Below are 27360 nucleotides of genomic sequence, written 5' to 3' on the forward strand. Positions count from 1 at the left end.
TATAAAAATCACTTACAGACACATTTTCATACAATTCCAAGCACAAATAATATTATTGCCTACTGTTTGTATGCTAACAATAGAAATGGGCGTTTTTTACAAGTGACTTACCCTTTACATGTTAACAACTGCTTGACAGTAGTAAAGTTTTAAAGTTGTAAGTTTTCAATGCAAAAGCTTTTCTTGAGTGAATTCTAGTTTGCAAAGTTTCAGCGCACTTTTTGACCTAATCAATAAGGCATTGAAATGATTTATGCAGAAAATGCGAAAGCTTACTTATGGCCATTCGTATTTTTTTTAATAAAAAGTTTTCAAATAAACCTATTTTTAGTTATAATGGAATACTCTTCCTTTTTCATACTTCTTTTAAATAATAAAATACTTACCAACTACTTTGCAGCGCAAAAATTAATTTTGCAAATTGCCTACAAAAGCAGCATTCATTCAATTAAAAGCTACATAAATCAAAGACTGTGGCAGCGATGCCACGCCAAGTAAGCAGCCAGTTCAGCAAAAAGTGACGGCTGAAATGAACGCAAAAAATAATAAAAGAAGAGAGACCTACAGCATATTTATAATGTAATTCCCATGATAAAGTTACTTTTGGCGCCCAGAAAGAATTGCCTTCAAATCATTTGAATATAAGAAGCACAACAGCAATAATTAAATTTGCATATGCTTCACTTTTTGAACAGAGCGGAGCATATTTACGATTTTATATTGAATTTAATACAACCATTTGGCAATAAATTTAATATAATATCGTGTAAAAATTTTAAGTTATTTACAAATTAATTTGTGAACTGCTTTCTTTTCTCAAATATTACGAACCAATAGTCGACAGTGCGTATGAGTAACTTGAATAACTAGGCTGCACAAAATATTGATGGCTTAGTGGTACGGTAATAAAGGGTTTTCCATATAAATTATCCGATGTTTATTTCATTATAAAGGGTAAGGTATGCCGTAAATAGTGGAAAATAACATCAGGCAAATGACCACCATGACCACGTTAACAGGACAATATCCTTTCCATGAAATTTTCCATAACCGAATTGCAAAGTAGCTGCCCTATGTCCACGATAGCCTCACGAATTCCATCTTTGAGGTCGTGAATTGACCCTGGGCCGTTGGCGTAGACCTTCTCTTTCACATGGTCCCAAAGAAAAAAGTCACAAGGTGTTAAATCAAAAGGTCTTGCCGGCCAATTGTGATCACCTCTTCGAGAGATAACACGGTCCGGAAACTTTTCCCGTAAAAGATCAATTGCTTCGTTGCTTGTGTGGCACGTAGCGCCGTATTGTTGAAAATAAACGTTGTCCAGATCAATACCACCTTTTATTGGAAAACCCTTTATTTAAATAAATAATATTATAGAACCGTCATATATTTTGCACATCTTCATTTTTGTCAGTATTCCAAGTCAATTGCATTTATACCGATGCTTCAAAGGCTTTTAATAGAATATCCGACAAGATCCTATTAAATAAGTTATTTTGTCTAGCTTTTCATTCATCGCTCATCGTATTAAACGCTCATAAATGCTCTATTGTGACTATTGGTGGTAGGTCTACGGACTCTTTTGTGGCTGCTTCAGGTGATTCTCAGGGTAGCGTTTAAAGACCTCTATTATTTGTCATCTTTATCAATGGTATGGCTATTGTTTCTCTTTTACAAATTATTTGCTTTCCGCCAACGGTTTGAAGGTTTTTAGAATTATCAAAAACTCTTTTATTTTGCCTAGTCTATAAGGCGCATTGTTGAATTTAAAAGAATTCACGATATATTTTCTTTAAAAATTTTATACAAATTTCCAACATTGAATAAATCTCAAAATTATTAAATTTTTGCAACATTTTTTCAGTTTACTTTTTATTATACTCAAGCCTAGAAATTAACCAATTTTCGGACAAATTTAAGTACAAATCCAAACACCTGGATCACTAGGAATGGAAAATCTCAAGTATCCGAGAATTTCGAATTCGGAATAAGTGTACAACGATGAATGGTTTAAAATTATTCTGTGGTCAATCTTTAGTTCCTGGGCGGTACTACAACTGCTAACATGCCGGTCAACTTCGATTATCTCTGTGTTTTTAGCGACGTTTTCGACATTATCGACATTTTCTTTAACATCAAAAGTGCCCGAACGGAATCGACGAAACCAAAATTGCACTTGATTAGCTGTTACAGTATCGGCACCATTCACAATTTCAGCGGCATAGCTGTCGTCTTTATCAAAGACAAACTGTCAAATGTACGGAACCTTCTGTTTGATTACTTCGATTGTTAACACCCTGTAACTCATAACTAAATGGAATGAACAAAAATCAGCAACATAATTTTATTAGTATGAAATGTGTCTTTGATAACGAGCATAAACTTTAAATTTTTTGATCGATACTTTACGAGAAATCGATCACTACAGCGATCCACCGAGAAAATAGTAGACTTAATTTACCCAAACTAATATTTCATTCATGAAGTCCTTTCAGCAATCGAAAATGATTTGTGTCTTTTGCTCCTTTTCGGGACGACAATGTGACGCTTTCGCTGAGCAAACTTGTTAGTTTCAAAGATATGCATTACTGCTCTCGCTGAGACTTTTATATCATATCGAGCGGATTTTTTCCAGTAAGTGGGAATATACTCGTACCAATGAAAGAAATACTGTACTCACATGGATTATAAAGCGTTTAAATGGGTTTGCCCAAATATCAACAACGTTTCGAATCGGAGCGAGCTTGTCACGTATTCTTCGTTCTTCCTTTGTGTTTTTATCATCACATTTCATGCACGAAGTCATAAATTCAAAGTCTAATTGCGAGAATAGGTCGACCAGTCAATTCGATTTAATTTCGATTGAACCCTTTTTCAATCTAAGTCGCTCATTTCAGCTGATTCGTGGGTGGTGATTTTATCTGTAGTTGGTTTATGTATATGAAACATCATCTAGCTCGAAAGCCTCTTTATCACCCTCACCACACTTTTGCTTTTCCTCAAAAAATTTCAGAAAGTTAATTTCTTTCGAAATTCTCACAACACAAAAAACACTCATGTTAAGGGGACCCGGTAGTCTAGAAATTTCAAAAAATCGATTTTCTGTTTTTTAATATTTTTTTTTTTTTGGTTTTTGTATTTCAGATAAATAGAAGAGCCAAAATGGACAACACCATCCAGGTTCCATTTTTCGAGAGGGTCAACTTAAGCACCATTTTTGAAATTGAATTTCTTTTTTTAATTTTTGTATGTAAAAGAAGTAAATAAAAAGCCTAAAAATTTAAAATATCGCTTTTCATTTTTTTTAATGTAAACAAAATTCCTAAAAATACCCTAAATTTTCGAGGTCTAGACCAACGGGACCCCTCAACGATCTGAAATAAACCTTCGTTCGGCGCGCATGTAACAGCGCAAGCTATTATTCCCGCTCACCGGCAATAACCTGTCGAAAATTCCTATGCACACCTCTTCATCGGGGGTAACCCGAAACTCTAAATTCTCAAGCAACTTTTCTTTATGAATAACTTGAGTCTACTTTACCTTTGATTTACCTGCACGGCTGTGGGAAGAGAAAATAAAATAAAACGAAAATTTTTCACTACGAAAAATCTCCACTGCTAAACTATTTACGAATCTAAATATAGTATATTCATATGAGTCAGTCTGTCTGCCTACTGACAGGTCAAAATAAAAGCTCCAAACTGTAGAATATACAGTATATCTACCGGTATTTCTTAAGTTGCTACGGTAACAGTAAATTTTTAAAACTCTCCACATACCTAACTATTTAAAGCCCGAAGCATCCGAAGAGAAAATTGTGAAAAAATGAATTTCAGATTTAATTTTAGATATGAATTATGAGCAGCATTCCATAACCACACTCATACAAAGACCTCTTGCACATTGGCTGAGCATGCCAAAGATAACAAGTCGTCGTATCCGCTAACAAACAGTGTACATATGTACGAGATGTAGGTAAATAGGTGTGTTCTAATAGTCATTACAAGGAAGTGTTGGTGCAAACTATCCCTCAGACACGTAAAGAAAGCTACATATGTGTGTGTGTGTGTTTCGGTGGAAAAATTGCGCAATCGTGCGTCTTTTAATGAAACTGCCTGCATAGAGGAGTACTGACTATAAAGGGTTTGTCATGACTTTCAAATGCATACACAAACACTTGTACTATATAGTAAATATGTGCATATGAACATCAGAGTGATCACAAATAAGGATAATGCGTTACATATACTTACACGTATAATAAAATGCTTAGATAAACTGAGCTAGCAGTAGATTTGCGTATACATACATACTCAGATGTATATGTGCTTACTTAAAAAGCAGTTGAGAAGTGCTGATAAGCCACCCGAGTGTTTGCCCAAGCTAAATGCATGGGCGAAGGGTAATTGCTGTAGGTAGCTAACGTTATCAATATGTTCAACTTATTATGCATTTACTAACCGCTGAGAATAGTTTGCAGTTGTTTGTTCTTTTTTTTATATATATTGTCTTCCTGTGAAACTGTTGTTGTACATGCAACCTCGCTCCAAATGAGCTTCAGAAGATTTGAATAGTACTCCCTTTAACGCAATCACTCTACGCGTGTCAATGTAAATTTTCTAAATTGGATGCTACATAAATTGAAGTCAAGGCGATAAAAACAAAAGTGCATCCAAGGTAGTGCAAAAAGTAAGATGGCTTTTCAAATTTCGCGGGTAACGTACACCCAATCTTTCAATTTTTTTTTCTTTTTGAGTTAGTACACATTAGGGGTAATTCTGGACTCCAACCTTTGCTGGACATTAAATATTGAAGAATGGGTAAGGAAGGCAGAAATTACTTTATATGGCTGTAAACGTGTGCTATGAAGAAGATGGGGTCTTCAACCAATTTTATCATATGGCTCGGTGATTTGATGGAAAGTTCTAAGTAGAGAGTACAACATCAAATTAATTTGCAGAATACAAAGATCAGCCTGCGCAATAACAGTGCGGCTCAAGGGCAGAAGTATACAAAACACCAAATAAACCAATAAAATAAATTTGTTTGTTTACAAAAACGACCGATCGCATGCCTTAAAATTATATGTTTTTGTGATGGATAATTTTTGCTAGGTAAAATTTCGCCAGAAGAACATAAACGTCTACCTTGCATCGAACGTATCTTTTGCTCTCTCAATTTGCTCTGAATAATTTTTTGGCGTTATTGAGGAAAAACTTTTGCAAAATGATTGTGTTAGCAAACGTAGCTTTACGTAGTTTTACGATAAACTGATGATGATGTAAGCCTCTAAGATATCAAAGCGCGCCAATAACACTGGTTTACAAATAGTTAATGATTTTTTTTTACCAAAGCACCAAACCAGCGATATCTTCCAAAAAAGAGAAAAAAATGGATTTACGAGCTCGTCTACGGATTTTACATAGGAATTAGACACTCTGATTCTCGGTTTTTTTTTCTGCTGTAGACGCACACACATTGTTACATGGGGAACTTTCATTCTATTTCTGAATTCCGTATCCCTAATAGTAATTATACGACTTTTTAAATTTAGTAGACCTATTACGAAATTGACAACAATTTTAAAATTATTTGAGTCTGCGGTTTCAAACCTTGCAATATTTTCTGAGACCTGTATCGATAGCTTTAATTTTGGCTATCATGTATCATAGGTGCCATCTACACTGACTTTTCGAAGGCTTTTGATAGCGTCTTTCATAAAATTTTGCTAAGTAAATTAGCTTATTTCGGATTCTATTCTACCTTCCTTTATCTGATAAAACAAAACTTCCTGTTCTTTCCAGGTATCGTTTGGTGTTCCTCAAGCTAGTATTCCCGACCCACTTACCTTTATAGTTTTTATTAATGGTAGAATTCATGTTCTCAGTTTTCGAAATTTCTCTTTTATACTGATCAACTTAAAATTTACTCCGCCATATCGAGTATTGAGATTTCAGTTTTATTGCAATCTTACATAGACAGAATTTATTCTTGGTGTGAGTAAAAAAATATATCTCTAAAACCGGTAAATGCCTTCAAGTATCTATTTTCAGGAAAAATCAAATACCATAGACTATACCTATAATATTTCTGGGTCTCAGTTGAACATTGTAAACCAAATTAAATATGTAGGGGTATTCTTCGACTCTAAACTGGATTTCAGTACCCATATATACAAGTATACATATATATAGTATGTATATAATCAGCCTTTACACCCTTTTTGGGTATTTGGCCGAGCTCCTGCTCCAATTTATGGTGTGTGTCTTGATATTTTTCCATTAATGGAGGGACCTACAGTTTTAAGTCTACTCCGAACGGCAGATCTTTTTTTGAGGAGCTTTTTCATGGCAGAAATACACTCGGAGGTTTGTCATTACCTGACGAGGAGGTTTGTCATTGCCGACCGCTAGTAGAAAAAACCGTTTCTTCATTTTGGTGTTTTGCGGAGAGTACCCATATAGAATATTTAACTTAGAATGCTTACGCTTTGTTAGTCTTTGTCCAGCGTAATTATACACATTTCTCATATACACATTTTCTCATTCCCTCAAACAGTATGTAGCGTTTGTTAAGGCCCATTTGGAATATGTCGCTTTTATTTGGCGGCGTTTTCAGAACCTTGCCATCATACGATTCTCAATGTCAGCTTTTTGAATTCAACATCACTTCACAGTAGAATAACTCTTTTGTTGCATTCCTCTGTAATAATTGAGCTAACAAGTGAAATCGCTTGTACTAACATCTTAAGAAGATTAGCTCTTGTGCCACTGGTACTTGCGCCATTTCGACATGTTTCATGTGCAATTGAACAAATTCAACTATGCCATGAATGCCACCATTGCCCGAAAGATATCGCTTTGCCATTTACTGGAGCGGCATTGAAAAACTTTATACTACAAGGTGGCGCAAAAGTAACCTTGCTATGTTTTTTGGCTGTAATTAAAAAAAAAATGAAAAACTTTGATTCTTCTTATGGATTATTTTTATTTGGTCTTTTAATTTTTTTACATCAAGTCGAGAATATGATGTCATGTAAATGGCCGCCGCCGCAGTTGATTGCCATTTGAGCCCTTTTTATGGCATTTTCCATCACTTTGGCCAAAACTTCCGGCGATACGTCCTCACATTCTTGACGGATATTGTCTTTAAGAGCTGCAAGAGTCTGAGGCTTGTTGACATAAACCCGCGACTTCAAAAAGCCCTACAAAAAGAAGTCTGGAGCGGTCAAATCAGGCGATCTTGCTGGCCAGTGCAAATGGCCAAAACGGGAGATTAGGCGCCCGGGAAATGCATCCTTCAGCATATCGGTTGTGGCACGTGCAGTGTGGTCGTTGCACCGTCCTGTTAGAACCACATGTTTTCCAATCCCAATTCATCAAGTTGCGGCAAAAAGAACTCGTTGATCATTGCTCTGTAGCGCTCACCATTCACAGTAACCGTTTGGCCCGCGATGTCTTCGAAGAAAAAAGGTCCGATGACTCCTCCAGCGAAAACAGCACACCATACAGTGACTTTGAGCGGGTGTAATGGCTCTTCGTGGTTTACACGCGGATTTTCAGTGCCCCAGAAGCGTAAATTTTGCTTATTTACGTACCCGCCAAGATAGAAATGGGCCTCATCACTCAAGATTATTTTTGATGAAAAATCATCTTCCTCTTGGTGGTGATTAAGGATGGCTTGAGCGTATGTTAGACGTGATTGGCGGTCAGCAGCTAACAGCTGATGCACCGGCTGGACTTTGTACGAAAACATCTTCAAATCTTGTACCAAAATTCGCTGTAACGACCGTCGACTGATACCCATTTGCGTGGCACGTCGTCTAGTCGATGTCGACGGCGCTTCCATGACATCCTCGGCTTCTTCTCTTCTTCTTAATTGGCGCGATAACCGCTTACGCGATTTTGGCCGAGTTTAACAAAGCGCGCCAGTCGTTTCTTTCTCGTGCTAACCGTCGCCAATTGGACACACCAAGTGAAGCCAAGTCCTTCTCCACCTGATCTTTCCAACGCAGAGGAGGCCTTCCTCTTCCTCTACTACCACCAGTTGGTACCGCATCGAATACTTTCAGTGCCGGAGCGTTTGTATCCATTCGGACGACATGACCCAGCCAACTTAGCCGCTGGATCTTTATTCCTCGGCTACAGCAACAATATTCTCTGCAGAACGGCTACTCCGGGGTCTGCCACGCCTGGCAGCATCTCGTGTTGTGCCAGTCTCTTCGAGGCGAGCGGCTAAACGTCTCAGTGTTTCACCAGTAGGCGTTGGACGGCGAGGAAATCTGCGACGAAATTCACATTGTGCCAAAGTCACCGACCGATTATTGGTCAAATAAATAGTCAGCAATATTCTGGAGCAGTTTAGCGTAACATTGTTAATTAACGTGTATTTTGCATGTGTTTACTACACAAATGTCAAAACAGATCTGAGATTAGGGGCCAATCGCAAAATTTATAGCATTTTCTGATAGGAGGATTACTTTAGCGCCACCTGTTATAGGTATATATTATATAACAGTAAAACCAACACACTCGGAAACACGTCCATTCCGAACCCTTATTACTTCAATTATTAACTTAAAACATCCACTGAAGAGCAATGAAGACATTGTAAACGATGTAGAGCATTTCAATGATTGTGTCCAACATGCAGCATGGAACTCAACACCCTGTCTCATCAAGCGACAGCACACACAGATATCTCTTGATGTAAAAGAAAAATTGAAAGAAATCCGTAAACCAGGAAAAATATGGCAAAGAAGCAGACGCCCTGAAGACAAAGAAACACTTAACTCACTTACTCAAGAACTCAAAAGACTTCTTAAAAAAGAACACAACTCTCAGCTAGAGAACTACCTCAGCAAACTTGAAGCAACCTCTGCCACTGACTACTCTCTTTGGAAAGTAATACAAAATTTCAACTCAAAAGGTCAACTCTAGCACTATCATCCACTAAAATGGAAATTAACAAATCGGCTAAAACAGATCTCGAGAAGGCAAACACGTTGGTCGTCATTTAATACGAGTGTTCTGTCCCAACGAGAAGAAAAGAAAAGTACTGAAACAACTCCCAGAAAAATACTCACTTTCCTTACGTATATATAAAATTCTTTTACAGTATCTGGTTTTGTTCCACTTCAAAGGAATTTCTCGAGTAAAAATGATCCTCAAACCTGAAAAAAACGCTGAATAAGCTGAATCATATCGGCCCATCAGCCTATTGCCTATTGTCTCTAAATTAATGAAATCCCTTTTCCTCAAAAGAATGATGCCTATAATTGAAGAACGAAAAATGATCCCAATTCACCAATTGGGTTCCCGGAAAAAACCACAGTACCAATACAAAGCATTTGAACAAAAAAATATTGCACAGCAGCTTTTCTCCATATATCTCAAGCCTTTGACCGCGTTTGGCATGATGACTTACTCCTTAAAAAAATAAACTATTACATATTTAATGAGTCCTTCCTCGAAAATCGATATTTCTTGGCAAACAAGGCGAAGAACAGTCTGAACTTTATGAAAGCTCAGCTGGTGTACCCCAAGGGAGTATTATTGGGCTCATTCTATACTTTCTTTACACAATAGTTGAAACGTTCGCGGATGACACTGCCGCGGATCCCACAATTGGCCCCCACCCCCATGTGGCCTCCCAAAAGCTCCAGAAAGGACTTGATAAAATAACTCATTGGTTGAAAGAGTGGCGTATTACACTAAACAGAAAAACTTACCCATCTGATAAAAAAAAAATCTGCCGTTCGGAGTCGGCTTGAAACTGTAGATCCCTCAATTTGTGGAATAACATCAAGACGCACACCACAAATAGGAGCAGGAGCTCGGCCAAACACCCAAGAAGGGTGTACGCGCCAATTATATTTATATATATTATATATATGTATATATATTATGGCAGAAGTACAATCGGAGGTTAGCCATTGCCTACCGAGGGGCGACCGCTATTAGAAAAAACTTTTTTTTCATTTTATTGTTTCACCGAGATTCGAACCTACGTTCTCTCTTGATTCGGTTATTCTAAATAATATAAATGCACAAATTGATCGTGATCTCAAAGTACCTACAATAATTGAAGAAATAAGAAAGTATCATATGCCACATCACACAATACACGACTCCAATCGCACTCAAATCTTCTTGTCACAGGAATAATTGCAAAACCCATCATAACCTTCACCAAACTCAAGAGAAAATCTTTAAACACCTCCTATTTTAATAAATTTGTCTAAATCATTATTTATCATAAAATTAGTAAATGGTTGCACCACTGGGCGTATTCCATAAGTAACTCTGAAATTAATTAAATAGTTTTAAGTAAAATATTGCTTAATGTATGATCTTAAAACAGATCGCAATAAAGAAATGAATTAAAAAAAAAACATACACAAACCCATAGATCCTACTTATAAATGCATAAATAGTAAGAATGTAATTCTTTATTTAAATAAATACATAAATAAGTTGAGATCTCTACATTTTGATTATATTTAATGTTACAGGTCGGTATTAAATGTCAATATATCGATTTGGTGTCGTATTGTCTCTTGTTTCGTGTCCCTAATGGCAGTTATACGAGTTTTTCAAGGTCTCTTTATTTTTATTATTTTTTACTGGGTACCATAATTACATCATCGAAAGAATTAACAGCCGAAGTAAATAACCGTATGAATAAACCAGTACGAATTTCTGTATGCTTACGCGATGTAATATGTCGAAATAAGCATCTAAGCTTGAGAGACAAAACCCGTATTGATAAAACATGCGTTCGACCAGTACTCACCTATGCCATTGAAACTCGAGCAGATACAGCTGCAACACAACAAGCAATGACCAAGTTTGAGATGGCAGCATTGCGTTCAATCACAAGACATACTCGCAGAGATCGTATGCGAAACGAAGAGATTAGAGGGATATATGACACGCAAGGCATTGTCAAGTGGGGCCGAAGACGAAGAAGGGAGTGGAAAAATGCCTGACAATAGGTTGGCCAAATCTGCAATGACGGAAAACCGAGGACTACGAGGCCAACCGAACACCCTCCCCAACGCTGGAAAAGGTATTGGACATTTAACTCTATCGATAATTGATATTTAGTTACTTAATTTTATTTATTGTGTTTCTTGTATAAAATTTTTGATGAACAGGACTCAATCCTATAATAGAGAAGAAAAAGAAGAAGGCGTCATTGTAAGCAAAAAAGCATTTATGGAACTACAAATATTAATATACAGGGCATACATATATAACTCAATATATTTATAATACCACTTTGCTAGTGAAGCGCTATGGATAATTGCTACGTATTTGTTATTTATAGTGTTCGGTCTTCACACCTTTTTCCAACTTCAATTAAAGTTATTCCATTTTCACGAGACCCATAAACAACTAACAGAGACGTCAACCGTTCAACGCCTAGTGTTCTCTAAGTCATTCTATCGCTCTTTGCCACTACGCCATCTGCCACCTGCAACATTCTTTACAGCGGACGGGCTTCTCTAAGCAAATGAGGCTATACTACCGTGCTATTATATACTTTTTTCAACTCTAACCTATCAAAATTTCCACAAATTTTACCACTTCCTCTTAAGCGGCACTGAGTGTGTGCGATGGTGTGCATTTACTTATCGAAAAGTGTTGCCGACTTATACTCGTATGGTCAGTCAGCTGTGTCGCTAAAACCGGTTTGACTCCCCTCTGTGTACAAAACTTCGTTGGGTTTGAAACTTCCTTTGCTCCGGCAGTTGCATGTCCAAACGCCATTAGTGCAATGTTGCACGACAAAGCGAGTGATGCGCACATACACATACTACGCTCTGCATACACCAGGTGGGTATCATGTAGCTATGTAAAGAGTTTAAAAGTTGTTCTACATATTTTCACATAACCACATTTTTTTGGTAAAAGATTAAGTATGTAATCCTTTCTCACCTCCTTTCAATTTTGTTTTATTTTTCGCACTATTTTTCTACTTCTATATATACTTTTGGCCTGCATAGTTCAAATGTATGTTTATGTGTACGGTTATCCCCTGCACCAACAATGTTCTCGGTGTTCTCGGTTTGTGCATGCTCGGGTTGTTACGAAAAATGATGTATTACATATGATAAAAATCGTTGGTTAACGTGTTATTTGCGAATTAGTGGCGGCTCCTATCAACCATTATGTAACTTTGCTTACTCTTGTGTCAGTTTATTTAATTCACTCGGGAGAGGAGAGGTTTGCATGTAGTGGTATGAAAGCGAGAGTTCGGTTAATCAAATTGGCCTAAAATATTTATAGTCCTACTGAATTATAAATTGCGTGTTTCTTTCCATTTACTTTATGAATTTTTTTGGGAACTATATTTAGACATACACATGCATATACATATGTATATATACATACATATATTTGAAATTGGCGATTACATCCCTTGTTGTGTTTGGCAAAATGCTCCTCCAATTTGTGGTGTGTGTCTCGATGTTCGGTTCCTATTTGAGAATCATATTTATATTATATATACAGGAGCAGGTTCAACATGAAAGATTGAGCTCATCTTCACGCGGCGAAAACTATTAAACTTCATGCTGATTCCAATAAATCGTTTTCTACCACATCTGGGAAGATTTAAAAAAATGGGAACTTAGTACTTGCGCAGTACATTTTTTTGGAGGAATAGTACCCATTTTTACTCAATATAATATTTTTAATTTTCATTGTATTGAAGACTAATTTTTAAAATATATTGAACTACATTCAATAAACCAAATATTTAACTAAATCTTGAAGGTCTCCGGATGCATATGTTTATGGCAAGGCTAATATGTGTTTGTAAAAAATTTTCTAATAGCGCAGTGGGCATTCTTATGTATTGCTGGCATCATATACTTTCCTTCGTGGAAGCATTTCGTGGCTCTTATGAAACGTAGAATTAATCCAACCCCACGCTCTGTAAGAGAATTAAAAAAGGTATTTACCTACACGACCTGCTCTGATTTTAGCTAGGGCTGGACAAGTGGCGAGGAAGTGCTCAACTGTTTCTTCCTCTTCCTCATCTCTGCAACTTCTGCAATTTCATGGGAGAAAACTCCTAGTCTCGAGGAATGCCTGCCAAATAGCCAATGACCGGTTATACAAGATACGACCTTCGAGATATCATCTCTTGAGAGACTAACCAATTTCTTTGCCTTTTTCTTGTTTATTTGCGACCATAGTAGCCTAGCTGTTAGACACGTACCTTCATCTCTCCATGACCTATTGGCCTCTTGGATAATGCTGTTTTTTATTATTAGTTTACTCGTGGCCAAAGGTATTCCAATGATACTTTTATTACTTTTGTCAAATAAGGCTGACCTTGAGTATGACATAAATATCATTTAGGGCTGCCCGGCATTCCTGTACAACCTTTGATCTTAGGTTAGCCGCATTCATTGATTTAAAGACCACCTTGCTATCCGAGAATATATTTATAGTCGTTTTTGTTACGTCATACGTATTTAGATATGTAGCCACTTCTTTTATAGCTAGAACCTCTGCCTGATTTTGTGTGGGAGGTGAGGATAAAAATGTCAGAAACATTCAATTGATGCCGTCGCGCCAATGATATGTGGGGCACGCTCCCACTAAAACAGACCTCCCCTCTTCGGCTGACTTCCACCCCGGGACCGCATTTGCATTACATCGAGGGTGGAGCCGTGATTGTGGATAACAACCACAAAAGTAACCTGCGTCTACCTATTACTCTATTAAGAAGTAAATGGAACTTCGAAAGTGTGCGGCAATGTCGTGTGCATTGCCGTCTTGTCTGCGTATGATATGGTCGTGAGTCATTAACTCAAGCGTCCGTAATTGTTCTCGGGATGTCTGAGTCGACCTCCTCTGGACCACCGTTTCATGTTAGCTTTAGCACTTGTCGGGAAGTTCGGTGTGATCAGACGCGGCAGAGGTCGTTAATACTATTTTGCTCTAGCTGCCGGTACTGAAGCACCTCTATTTTTCGCCTTTCTGCGTCCTGATAGTGTAGCGTACGCAATACTTGCTTGGAAAACTTGCATGCAGCATCCCAGAAATGTTTTGAAATGCACATACTGCCAGTTAAATTAGTCTCACTTGGCTGTCATCCAAGGATAGTGGCTAACTCCTCATGTTCTCTTTCGAATCTTGGACAGTAGAAGAGTACTTGTCCTGCGTCTTCAACATTCTCTGGGCAAGCAGGACAAAGCGGTGAAGCGGAGAGACCAAACCTATGCAGATAATATCGAAGGCACCCATACCCGCTCAGCATCTGGGAGAGGAAGTAATCCACTTCTCCGTGCCTTCGCCGTAACCACGTGTTAAGGTTAGGTATAAGTTCGTGCGTCCAGCGGCCTCTAGGAGAATGATCCCATCTTCGCTGCCATTCGTCAAGTGACGTCATTCGCTGTGCCAACTTTTGGTCCCTTGTAGGTTTTGCACCTTGCCTTGGATAGAGACGGTTTAGCTCACGTGCTCGGATATCCGGTGCAATTTTTCCCGCAATCACGCTAATTGCATCATCAGATACTGTCCGGTATGCACAGGCTACTCGCAAAGCACTCCCTCTATAAACCTGCCTGGCCCCTCGTAGGTCTATTTCTCAGGCTTGGGAGCAAATGGGAGCGGCATATAACAGGATGGAGTCTGTCACAGTAGATAGAAGTCTCCTTCTTGCACCTTGGGCTCCCCGGCAGCAAACGTGTTAGAGCATTTGCAACTACGGCGCCTTTCGTACTGACTTTCACCGCGTGCTCTCTGAAGGTCATGCGCATGTCAATCATAACGCCTAAATACTGTATAGCCGGCTTGGGCTGGATGTTGAGACCCCCGCATTCACCGTCAATCTGCCTTTGCCTGATAGTCTAACGTCCTAATTCCTTCCATAGCCAACCTTATTGTCTAGCTTAGAACCATCTGTATAAAAATTGAATTCCCCCTTCTCCATGACCTTAGTTTCTGGCACTCCCTTCTTGACGGTATACTCGTCTTGAAGAGCCTTTCGAAGGTGAGTCTAGGAATAGATGATACTGTCAGCCTGATACCATTCAGCGTCGTGAAGTTAAAGCTTGGTACCTTGACCTCTAGTCGTAAAAAATTTTGTTGGTACTGCATTAGATATTTATTTTGAAGAAAATACTATTAATCAGCAAGAAGCTTGTGAATTTCAGGAACTTGTAAATCAGTTTTATATAGCATTTGAAATCTGCACAAAAAACGCAATTTTAGTGAAAAGGTTTTAAATTGGGTGTCCAGGCTTACTTTAGAAAATATCATAAATACGAGTAGCAAAACAAATGCATAGTTCCGAAACAAAAACATAATACTGCAACGCTGAAAGGCTAACTACTCGATTCGTATCCCGCCTCAAAATCTTATCGAAATTTAAATATACCAAATTTGTGCAGTAAAAAGAAACTAATTAAAGGGCCAAATGTTTTCTAGCATACATAAAATAGTGCAGGGTGCGCCTTCAGCAAATGTTCCAGAGGTGTTTTCTGCTCAAATTCTAGTAAAAACAAGATATATGGTAAAAATCTGCTTGGACTGACACTTCCAACGCAATATGTCATTAAGCGATCTGACGTCTCTGTCGAATATTGGCAACCCTGTACTAGAGGTAGGCATTGTTTGTTCTCTAATACATGTTCCTTGAAAATAAAATGGTCCGTAATATCTCAATGTGGAGAGATCAACATAAAGTTTCGGATCAGTTTTAAAACCTGTTAACAGCTGATTTCAGCATAAAATTAACAATATTTTCTCCATTTAAGATGTTAAACATTTCGGTTAAAAACTTCAACCAAATCAGAGGAAAAGTGAGGGAATTATAAAACTTTGGGCATTAGGCTTGTTGCACCGATTTTTGAGCTTTTCATATTTTTAAAAAGGCTAACGCTTCCGCAATCTCGTGTGAAAATTTCAAGCAAATCAAAGAAAAATTGAGGAAGCCTTTATCCTGCTTACCTATTCGCTAGCGATCCATTCAATTTATAGGATATGTTTTACCACCATCAGCACGTCGATATCATCGGTGAATCCAGTGACTTTAATTCCATGTGGCATATCCAGTCTTAAGACCCCGTCGTGCATTATGTTATACAGTAGTGGGCTCAAAACTGGTCCTTGATGCGCCCCTGCTGATACGAAGTACTACTCAATGCCTTTGCCTTTGTCCTCAATAAATAAAAGTAAATAAATAAATAAATCTCAGTTTACGGTCCGTGAAATAGCGCCTAATAATTCCGATAATATAAATAGGCACTCTTCACTTGGAGCATCACGCAAACGTCAAGTGTTGTAACGTAAATCTAAATAACCCGCTCAAATAGCGAAGGTAATGCGGTCCCCACCTCGCCACATTCCTGTAGTGTATTTCAGGCACAGACGTTAGCACGTTGATATTATGACAAATATCCATTCTTATAGTCAAGCAGCCATCAAGTGCGGAGTTTTTCTCATTATCCATACAGTTCTCAGAAGTTGCGCAGGATTTTAAATTACATCACTTCGCAATAAAGAATTTTATCAAGCGGAATTTTTGAGTATAGAATATTGAACCATAAGAATTTCATACCGCAGAAGATTATATAACTCAAGAGTCTAAAATCTGTTTTCAATACTTTTCAGCAAATCTGTGCATAAATATTGGGTATGGGAATACTGGTACTATTTTTGTGTTCGCTCTAGTAATATACTGGTGATTCGAAGGTATTTATGTGAGGTCTCGACCGCAGTAGTTTACATTCGTTTGAAGCGTAAAGATTCGTTTTTATCTAACGTCAAAAATGTTTACGCTCGTTCCGAAAAATAGCACTTGCGGGAAGTCATGCTTCATCATTACCTTTTAAAGAAAAATGCAGCTGAAACGGGGCGTACATTTATCAACATTTACGGCAATCACGTTCCATCAAATACAACTTGTGAAGAGTGGTAGAGTGGTTTCGACGCTTCCAAAGTTGCAATTTCGACGTGAGTGATAAAGAGCGCGCAGGGGCACCGAAAAGATACTCAACTACAACAATTATTGGATGAAGACGCATGTCAAACTCTTAATGATATGTCTAAAGAGTTGGATTTTGACAGATCAACCGTCGGTAAACGTTTGCACTCGATGGGAATGGTCCAGAAAGTAGGTAACTGAGTGCCACATCAATTGAAGGGGAAGGATATCGAGAGACATTTGGTGACGTGTGAGATGCTTTTTGAACGACAGAAAAGAAAAGGTTTTTTGCATCGCATCGTCACTGGAGATGAAATTGGATATATTTTGATAACCCTCAGCGTCGAAAATGTTGGAGCCTGCCATGTGAACCAGGTCCATCGACAGCGAAAAAAAATATTCATGCTTCAAAAGTTATGTTGTGCATCTGGTCGGATCAGGATCAGAAGGGTGTGATGTATTATGAACTCGTTAAACCATCTGAAACCATCACTGGCGATCGTTAAAGACTGCAGCTAATGCGTTTGAATCGAGCTCTCAAAGAAAAGCGGCAGGAAAGGGACGGTAGACATGACAAACTGATTTTGATGCACGACAACGCCAGTATTCTCCAGACATTGTGCCTTCGGATTACCATTTGTTCCGATCAATGCAGTCAGCCCTTATTGGAGAGCGGTTCACTTCTTACGAGAGCATAGCAGACTGGCTCAATAAATGGGTCAAGTCTTAAGAACTCGAATTTTCCGTAAGAGGTGTCCGTATGCTGCCTGAAAGATGGAGTAAAGTTGAAGCTTCCAATAGCACATAATGGGTTCCTCAAACAGAAGTGTTATTTTGATATTCAAAGAAAAATGCTATTTTTTAATATAAATGATCGGATGTTTATTTCATTATAAAGAGGAAGGTATGCTGTTAATAGTGGAAAACAACATCAGACCAATGACCACCACGACCACGCTTACAGGACAATATCTTTTTCATGAAATTTTCCATAACCGAATTGCAAAGTGGATGCCCTATGTCCTCTATAGCCTCGCCAATTCCATCTTTGAGATCTTGAATCGGCCCTGGGCTATTGGCGTAGACTTTCTTTTTCACGTGGCCTCAAAGAAAAAAGTCACAAGGTGTTAAATGACAAGATGTCGGTGGCCAATTGTGATCACCTCTTCGAGAGATAAAACGGTCCGAAAACTTTTCCCGTAAAAGATCAATGGTTTCTTGCTTGTGTGGCACGTAGCGCCGTCTTGTTGAAAATAAACGCTGTCCAGATCATAAGCAGAATCCATTCACCAATAACACCTGTTATTGGAAAACCCTATACTTCACCTTCATCATTTAATTGTTTAAATAATTCGTAACTTTGGCTAAGAAAGAACGGAAACTTATTCCCATACCCAATATATTTTAAAATTTAATCAGAATTAAATTTTTCAAATTTAGAATTCAATCTAGTCGTCCCAGAGATCCCAGTGAGATTTCACTTTTCACCATGAACACGTCTGCACGTAAAATCCGCCTAATAGGCAATTCACGAATGCCTAATTGTTGAGAACGTCAAGATATCGATGTTGAAGGTTGTTCAGCAACACTTTGCACTACAGCAGCAATATTCTCAACAGAATGTCTAGCTATTGGTGTGCCAGTCCTTTTTCTATCCTCTTTCTCCAGTTTATTGGAATTTTTTCATCAACCTTTCATTTGTCTCCTCATTCGGACTAAACAAAAAATCTCGAATTTTGCTATAAGTTGTTCCTTAAGGTCGACCATTTCCATAATAAGTTTGAATTATTTTAACGCGTTGTTCTACTGTGTAAAATTTTACATCTGTCTACTAGGAATTATTCACTACTCACATCTAGGCGTCACTTTTGAATGGCCCTGTATACAGAATGCACAAGACAGATTTAACTAAAAATTCTGATTGAAAAGTTTAAAATTTTAAACAAAATTTGTTTAATTTTTTAATTTCTAATTTTTGAAACTCTAAGTTTCATGGTTTCCTCTGTAATATAAACTATATTTTTATGAAAAAAAAATTAATTACAACTAAATAAGGAGTCAAAACTTTGTAATATGTCGCGTTGCTATTATTATTAAAAACACAGAACACAGTTTCATATCCTCTTCAGCTGCTCTATTATCATAAGGCTTAGATATAAGAATCCACTTGATCAAAATTGAAAATCTAACGAATTTTAATATTAGTTAACTGAGAAAATATTTCTTACCGACGCACAGCGCTTCCCTGCTTAATATTTTGAATAGTTAACATTTAAGTTCTGCTTTGCACTTTTTAGTGGGATTACAATCTCCTATTACTTTTTTTATGCAGTTGTACATCTCTTCTAGGAGATAATCTAATCAAACCTGATTTTTCTTAAACAGTTCAGGAAGCAAAGCAATTTCCCCCCTTTTTCATAGTTTGAATTCAGCCTAATATAAGTTCCAACACTTATAAGAAAAAATATCTCTTTGAATTTCATATCATGTACTGCTTAAACAAATACTTTTATGTATGTGAGTCCTGCAGAAAGTCCTACGAGATTTCTAGTCACGCTTCCGTTTTATAACATAAAAAAGCTGCCCCAAAATGTGGAACCATTTAAGCTTGCTTATTAGGTTTTAATAAATGCGGTACCGGAAGTGAACTTTTGTATTGAAGGAAGTATTCAGGCAGAAAGCATCACAAAGCAGAATTGAATCAACATTTTCGGCTACAGAGTAAAATTCCTGCATGCAATATATAAACCACGCGAATTAAACAAGTGTCTCTCATACTGTTATTTATTTATTCAATGCTAGCAGTGACACAAACCTATAGCACAGTTAAGCATCTCCATTGTGAACGAGTACAACAAATACAAAAATACAACTCGGGTTGTCTTGCTCTCATACAGCAGAACCTCTCTGTTAGTACTAAATGAACCACTTCGTTGATGGAGCAGACTGCATTGCACACACACATATACATGCCTGCGGAAGCATTCACACAGAGCGCCCGCAGCATTGTGCAATTAGAAACAGATGGTCATTGCAGTGAAACAGTAACATAACGGTCACAGACGTGAGAATAGCAAGTAGCCGGCGAGCGTGAACGCGTATGTGTAAAATAAGTGAAAATGTAACTGCAATTAAGAGTAAATATGAAGCAAAGTAATTCTTTCGAGTTAGAATGTAGAAATAAATAGGGATGCTCTCGAGCGGAAAATATTTACAAAGTGATACGCCATACACTTGAAGAGGTATGTGTTGGTTGCAAGTGCATTTTTTACCTTGCAGATACTTTTAGAAGATCGTTTTCAGTGTACTCTATCGCACTGCATTACGCATGCAGCCACCTATAACCCATACGCACACTCACACACTCTCTCATATACCATTGCAAACAGCTGTGACGCGCTACCGTCGAACTCATTCACAATAAATCAAATACAAATGTCAAATGTGATAAAAGGGAGTTCAGACCAATCGGTGCACACTAGTTGGCTCTTTCACACACATTCACATTGCCGAGTGCTGAAGTAGCAAACAAATAGCTGAACGATAGCATTGACGCCAGCGACTGCTTGTTTGCATTTGGTAGAGTTCGATTAACTGCAGCGTTCGCCAAGTCTGCGAGTGAGTGAGCGAACGAGGCACGAAAAAGTTGTATCGAAAGTGGTTGAACGCGGTGCTGAAGTAAGTGAAAGAACTGCGTTTGAAACGCTGAGTCAAGTGGTAATACAGCAATTTTTGCTGAGTGAAATAAATTAAATGTTATAGTGGATTAAGTGAACGCAAAAGTGTAATAAAAATAACGAAAGAAAAGGTGTTTATAAAAGAGAATATTGTTATTACTACGATTTGTGCCCCCAAACAGCGCAGCACATATACACAAACACAACATATAAGCAAACAAAGCGTCAGCGTTCACACAACAGAAGCACGAAAAAAATTCAAGTGCAGACGTAAATGCGATTTTTTCTCATTTTCTTTGAACCACCATTACGCCGTTTGCGTCATCCTTTTTGCTGCCAACTTCGCTGGTTGACTCCTAATTTACCGTACTTCGTTCAACGTTTGACGCCCAGTATATGCTGCCCGGCACAATCGGAAAACGTAGGACGCTGTCGCATATATATGTATATTATTTATATATGAATATGTATGTAGGCATGTAAATAAATGTGACTATGTGTGTGTGTGTGTTTGAATTCAGGTTGGAAATCTGGCAATCAGTGAGGCATTTATCCTTGTGTGAGCAGGATGGCAGGATAGTAATTCGACCAAGTGTGGTTGTGTTCATAGACACCAACGTTCATACGGAATAAAAAAGTATGAAGAATTGGCGAAAAGTAATGGAAATGGCAAATGTGAAAATGAAAATAGCCAAGTGAAGTTTAGTGATTTTTATGGTGTTTACATTTCAGTATAGTCGTTAGAAGGAGCTGCGAATTCGAATTCGAATACAAAATAAATTTAATATTTTTTAAGTGTCCTCGCAAAAATAATCGATTAAAAAATCATAACAAGAAAAGAAAAATCAGCATAAGCAAACGCGTGTCTGCCTACGCCGTTTTAACTCCCGCGAACGCCCTGAACGCATCACGCGTGACGCTCTGCTGTTCTTTGACAATTACGTTTATACCCGCACATCCGCCCGCCCACTTCCGTTGCAATTTGCAACCCATTGAATTTGCTAGCGTCCAAACCGCAAAAACGCGTCTGCTCATTTATGTGTATATGTATGGAAGCCTGCAAGTGTAGGAGGCGAAAAGCCACATACACATATGTATGTGTGTTTACGCTTGTGGGTGTGTTTACATATACAGATTTGTGAGCAGCAGAGTCTCGCGTAAAATAATCGTGTATATTATTATGGTTCAATTTCAAAGATATCTTGTGATTGCTTTGCAATAAAGTTAAAAATAAGAACAAAAGATTTTTAAAAACAAATAAGCTTTACGCTTTACTCTCTCTACTGGCAAAGAATCAATAAATAAGTGTTATTTTATGAAAAACAAGGCATTGGAAATTTAGGAGATTTTAGGAAGCTTCAAGAGTGAATTACTTTTCAAATGTAAAAACAACAACGGATGAGTCCAATACGATTTTACAAAGGTAAGTGTGAGAAGAGAAGCTTAAATAACTCTTTACATTTAGGGAAAATACAACTTAAAATTTATTTTACATGCAACCATTTAACATTGAAGCTCCACTATCTTCGCCCGTGGTCAAATTTTCAAATATGGTGGGGGTTCCTTGAGCCACATACCTGTGATCTGCTTATAAGTGGGTGACACATAGACGCGTTGTGAAAATAAGAGATATGCTGTATTTTGACCAGTTTAAAGATAACTATTTTTCTGTTCCTTTAATTTTCATTCATGTTTTATAAAAATTCCAAACACTTTAATAAAAATTGAGAAAAAAAATTAGAAGTCAGTTTTATATTCCAAACTCTTTAAGGGGGGAAGCTGGTCTAGAATTTTGAAAAAATCGAAAAATTTTTTTTTTGTCTTAAAAGGTGCTTTAGGGTCTTAGAAATAATATACCAAATGAGGGATGCCAGCAAAAATGTCTAAATGCCCAAATTTTTCATTCGACGGCAGTGCTTCGCAGGTATGCCCCGAACTTACTTACAACTTTAAACGCGTTTTTCTCGAAATCACTTTTTTTAAACTGGCCGAAGACATAACTCGAACAAATCTTTACCGATTCTTACGAAATTTTGACAATACATTCGAAATACCTTTCTCCGGAGACGTACGTAGGATTTTTTATTTATATTACATAGTTTTTTTTTTAATCAACAATTTTATGTCGTTCTTTATAGTGAAAATTGTAACTTTTTGTTCAAACGTGCACCATTTCGCGAAAAAACAAAATATCGAAAAAATCCTACGTACGTCTCTTTCTGTTGTTATATAGAAACTAAAAAAATTTTATTTTTTGATTCAGGACAAAAATTAAGGAGTTTACGTCTTCGGCAATGGACCCACTAGAAAAAAAGGCGCCTTAGGAGAACTGCTGGACAGCGGCCATTTTGAAATTAATTCAGACGAAAAATTTTGTATTTGTACCATGAAAGTTATATTATTAAACCTATTTCACAGATTTTCGATTGATTCCTTTGTTGAGTCAAAATAAATTCATAAAATATGCCCATTTTTTGCGCTCTAGACCAGCTTCCCCCCTTAATAAACATTGAAAAAAAAAAACAATGAATAAATATGAACTAATGAGTATATGTAATATACTTTTATTCTTCAATGTGACCGCCTTCGTTAGATTCATTCCAGCAATTTTCAATTCAATTAGCCCCGTCTCTTAAGTGATTTTCGGATACGTAAAATATTAATCTTTTAATTAAATTAATAATTTGTGGTTTGTGAAAAACTAAAGTCAGTGGCAGTTAAATCTAGTGAGTAAGGCGGAATTCTAATTGTAATTACTTCAATTTAACCATTGCCAAAAGACTTCTATAAACCGGCGCATTGTTTTGAAGACGTTCTGCCAACCTTTTCTTTTCCAAAATATACCCAAACACGTGAACGCCGAACAGCTGTACGAAAATATTTCTCAAATACCCTCTCTTCTCTCTTAGCTTCACAGTCTGTGGTGGATCATAGCTTCATCAACAATCCTCCTCCAATTCAGTCTATATTTTGTCTCATTTCCCCAATTACGAACGTTCATCGCTTTTAAGTCTGTTTCGACGTCATCAAGTCATCTCTTTCTTGGGCGGCCTCTCTTTATTCCTCCAATTGGACGTAAAGTAAACATCCTTTTTTGGATTCTTTCGTTGGGCATTCTTATGATGTGGCAAATCCATTTAATCCGCTGCGCTTTAATAAAACGTATTACATTTTCACCACCAATAAGGTTTTCAATTTCGTTGTTATAACGGATGCGATACGTACCGTTTTCAAGCCGAATAAGGCCGTAGTTTTTTCTCATTATGGTTCTTTCAAATCGCAATAGCTGCTTTATGTCATTAACTTTCAGTGTCCAGATTACAGCACCATAAGTAAGAACCGGACATATCAAAGTTTTATACATCTTGATTTTCAGCATTTGTGATAAAACCTTTGATCTGAAAATATCGGCCTATAATTTCTGCTGATGAAATTTCGGGTTTAAGGTAGTAAAAATAGTGGAAAATAAGTGTCGGAATATCAATGCAGAAAATCACCTGGTGTGCAAGCCTTTGCATTATGAAACGTGAAACAATATTACGTATTATTAGGCTTGTCAAAATAATGCCAGAGTTTTTAGTAAAAGCTCTTAAAAACACCCTGTGCGAAGAGGGACGTACAAGTCGTATTAATAACCAATACAGGTTTTAAAGAGCAAGACGGGAAAGACAGGTGTATTATCTATGTAAGTTAAGCATAAGCAGAACACTATGTATTCATATATAATACAAATTATGTACTTATGTACAAATTATGACTTAATATGATATACATATATACATACATACAGGCACACATAAGTAACTTAAGTGTCAATATATTGTAATAATTGTATGCTACAACATTTTACAAAAGATATATAGTATATATGAATATATGTATGTATGTATATAGGGTATATATGTATTGTATGTTTATGTAGACTTTTAATTGTAAAAGAAAATTGTTTATACCAAAGCTATAGTAGCAATGCTTTATCGTTTGTTATAAAAAATTTAAAATTATAATTTAAATACAAATCAGCAAAAAAACAAATGTGGATTGCAAAATCTATAAAAACGTAGACAGTTTCTTCAAAAGACCATGACTCTGAGACTACGGAACTTTATAAATTGTTTACACCGGGGAAAAGTCGATGTGATGTGTATAACTCATTTTAGCTGGGTGTTGCCCCTTGCTTGTGTTTTAAAAAACGTTGTTCAATAATAATATTGTTATTTTAATACTTTTAAGAAAATTATATTCCAAAACCAAATGTGGGATGGCGTTACCACCTGAATTTTTATGCAAAAATAGCAATTTATCACACTTTTCAGTTGAATATTAAGATATAGGAGGTACTAGATGAAAGGCGTTGAAACAACTTTTAATAAAAGCAGTTTTAGCTGGTGTTGCCATTTGTTAGCATTAATCAATGTTGTTTGTTTTCTTCGTCGTTATCAAGTAAAATATTTGTAAGAAAAATCTATTCCACGAAAAAAATTTGATAGCGTTGCCACCTAAATTTTATTACAATAATAGCAATTTATCTTACATTTCAGTTGAACATTAAAATATAGGTATGAGTTGAAAAATGTCGAAATAGGCTTTAATAACTTTAGTTTTAACTGGTGTTGCCATTTGTTTGTTAAAAAAAATTTGTTTATTTAGGTCGTGGTTGTCAAGTAAAATATTTGTAAGAAGAATCTATTTAAAAAAATTTCTGTTAGAGTTGCCACCTAAATTTTATTAAAATAATAGCAATTTATCTTACATTTCAGTTGAATATTAAAATATAGGTATCAGTTGAAAAGTGGTTGTTAAGTAAATATTTGTAAGAAAATTCTATTAAAAAAATTTCTGATAGCGTTGCCACCTAAATTTTACTACAATAAAGCAATTTATCACACATTTCAGTTTAATATTAAAACATAGGTATCAGTTGAAAGGTGTCGAAATAAGCGTTGATATAAAAATAGTTTTAGCTGGTGTTGCCATTTGTTTGTATTTAAAAAAAAAGTTATTTATTGAAACAGTAAGTTATTTCTTTACACCATAGCTATCAAAGAAAATATTTTTAAGAAATGTCCATTCCAAAAAAAAAATTATTTTTGAAATAGTTGCCACCTAAGTTTTATTACAACTTAGCAATTTATCAATCATTTGAGTTTAATATTATTTTATGATATAGGTATCAGATGTGAAACAAACTTTTAACAGATATTTTTAGCTGAAGTTACCACCTACAAAGTTCCAGCATCGGCATTACCCTCGCGCGACGGGGTCTCTATCGCTGAAATCCTGCGCCAAGTACCTAGGAGTACCAACACACGCTTACAAGCTAAATTTAACCATTAACGATGTTTGCAGGAAATGTAATGGGCTGGGTACAAGAGAAACCTTGGAGCATCTTCTATGTCCGGCTCTCTCGAAAACTAGACTATGCTACCTGGGTGCTCACAGCTTTGAAAGGCTAGAATATATCCCTGAGCTGGAGCTCAAGCGAACAGTACGCGCACCTTGAGTAATGCATAGTTTCGCTAAATATGACTCTAATCTGGTACAGATATGGACCAAAATGGTCTCTGCGTGGCTTCGTCCAGCCAGTATAACCTAAACCTACCATCTACTTTTTTTTAAAGTAGTTTATTCCAAATAATAATATGTTTCCAAAATATATTTATATAAGTATATCTTTAATATAATAAGGCAGTGTCACTTTATTATAAAGAAAAGTTTTAATGAATAACAAACTTAAATTAGATGTTAGGTTATACAGTTATCATAAAATTCTGCTTCACAAGAATGAACAAAGTTTTAATTAGACCTATTGGCGTGTGGCATTGCCATCTAATTCTTAAGCCGCAAATGATAAATAACAATACAGCTGAACTAAGTAAATTATGATTGAGAACGTTTTATTTAAGATGTATATTTTGAATAGCGTTGCACATAATTTTTCAATTCAAAAAGTATTGGAATCACCTTGTAATATGATATATAAAGCATGTAATCGTAAATTTTCCTAAAAATTAAGTTGAGCTTAGGGATAAACTATCGCCTTATATACTCGTATACCTTTTTAGATAAACTACACCATTTCTTTTAGTGCTTAATTTATTTATAGCGTTATAAAATTGTGTTTTTTATGTAAAATGCGGTTTTGAGCTCAACTTAATTCCAATATTTATAAATTAAAATTAAATAAAAAAAAGTACAACTAAAACAGAAATTGTTTGCCTTTTCCTCTAAAGAGTTTAAGGATTTTATTATTATTATAAGTGTTAAATATATTAAAATTCTCATGTTAAACCCAAACGAAGCATCACCAGTTACCATAGCACCAGTTGTTGTACATTTTGTATGTAGATATGCACCCTTTGTTCTTCTTTAACTACTAAATTCAAAAGAATCTCTGTATTTTATTAGAAAAAATGTTGTGAACTAATTTTCCACTTCATTGCCAGTTACCTGGTTACAAGTTTATTAAAATGGTCTACTCGTGTCTACTCCTTTGTACGAGTCATAACTTTCATATTTTTGTATGAATGCTTTGATTTGTGATATTCCTTTTTTGAGCACTCTTCGCCATTAGTGTACAAGTTTTCCCACTGCATCACCTTTGATTCTGGCACTTAATTAACGAAAGCTTGCAGCGCTTCATCGATACAAGCGAAAGAAAAAAGTCAATTTGAATGAAAAGTTAACCTCGACCTCAACTTTATAACGAAAGCATGGTGTCAGCGAGAAGCAAAGG

The sequence above is a fragment of the Anastrepha obliqua genome, chromosome 1, assembly GCF_027943255.1.
Source record: "Anastrepha obliqua isolate idAnaObli1 chromosome 1, idAnaObli1_1.0, whole genome shotgun sequence".
In the NCBI taxonomy this organism is placed as follows: domain Eukaryota; kingdom Metazoa; phylum Arthropoda; class Insecta; order Diptera; family Tephritidae; genus Anastrepha; species Anastrepha obliqua.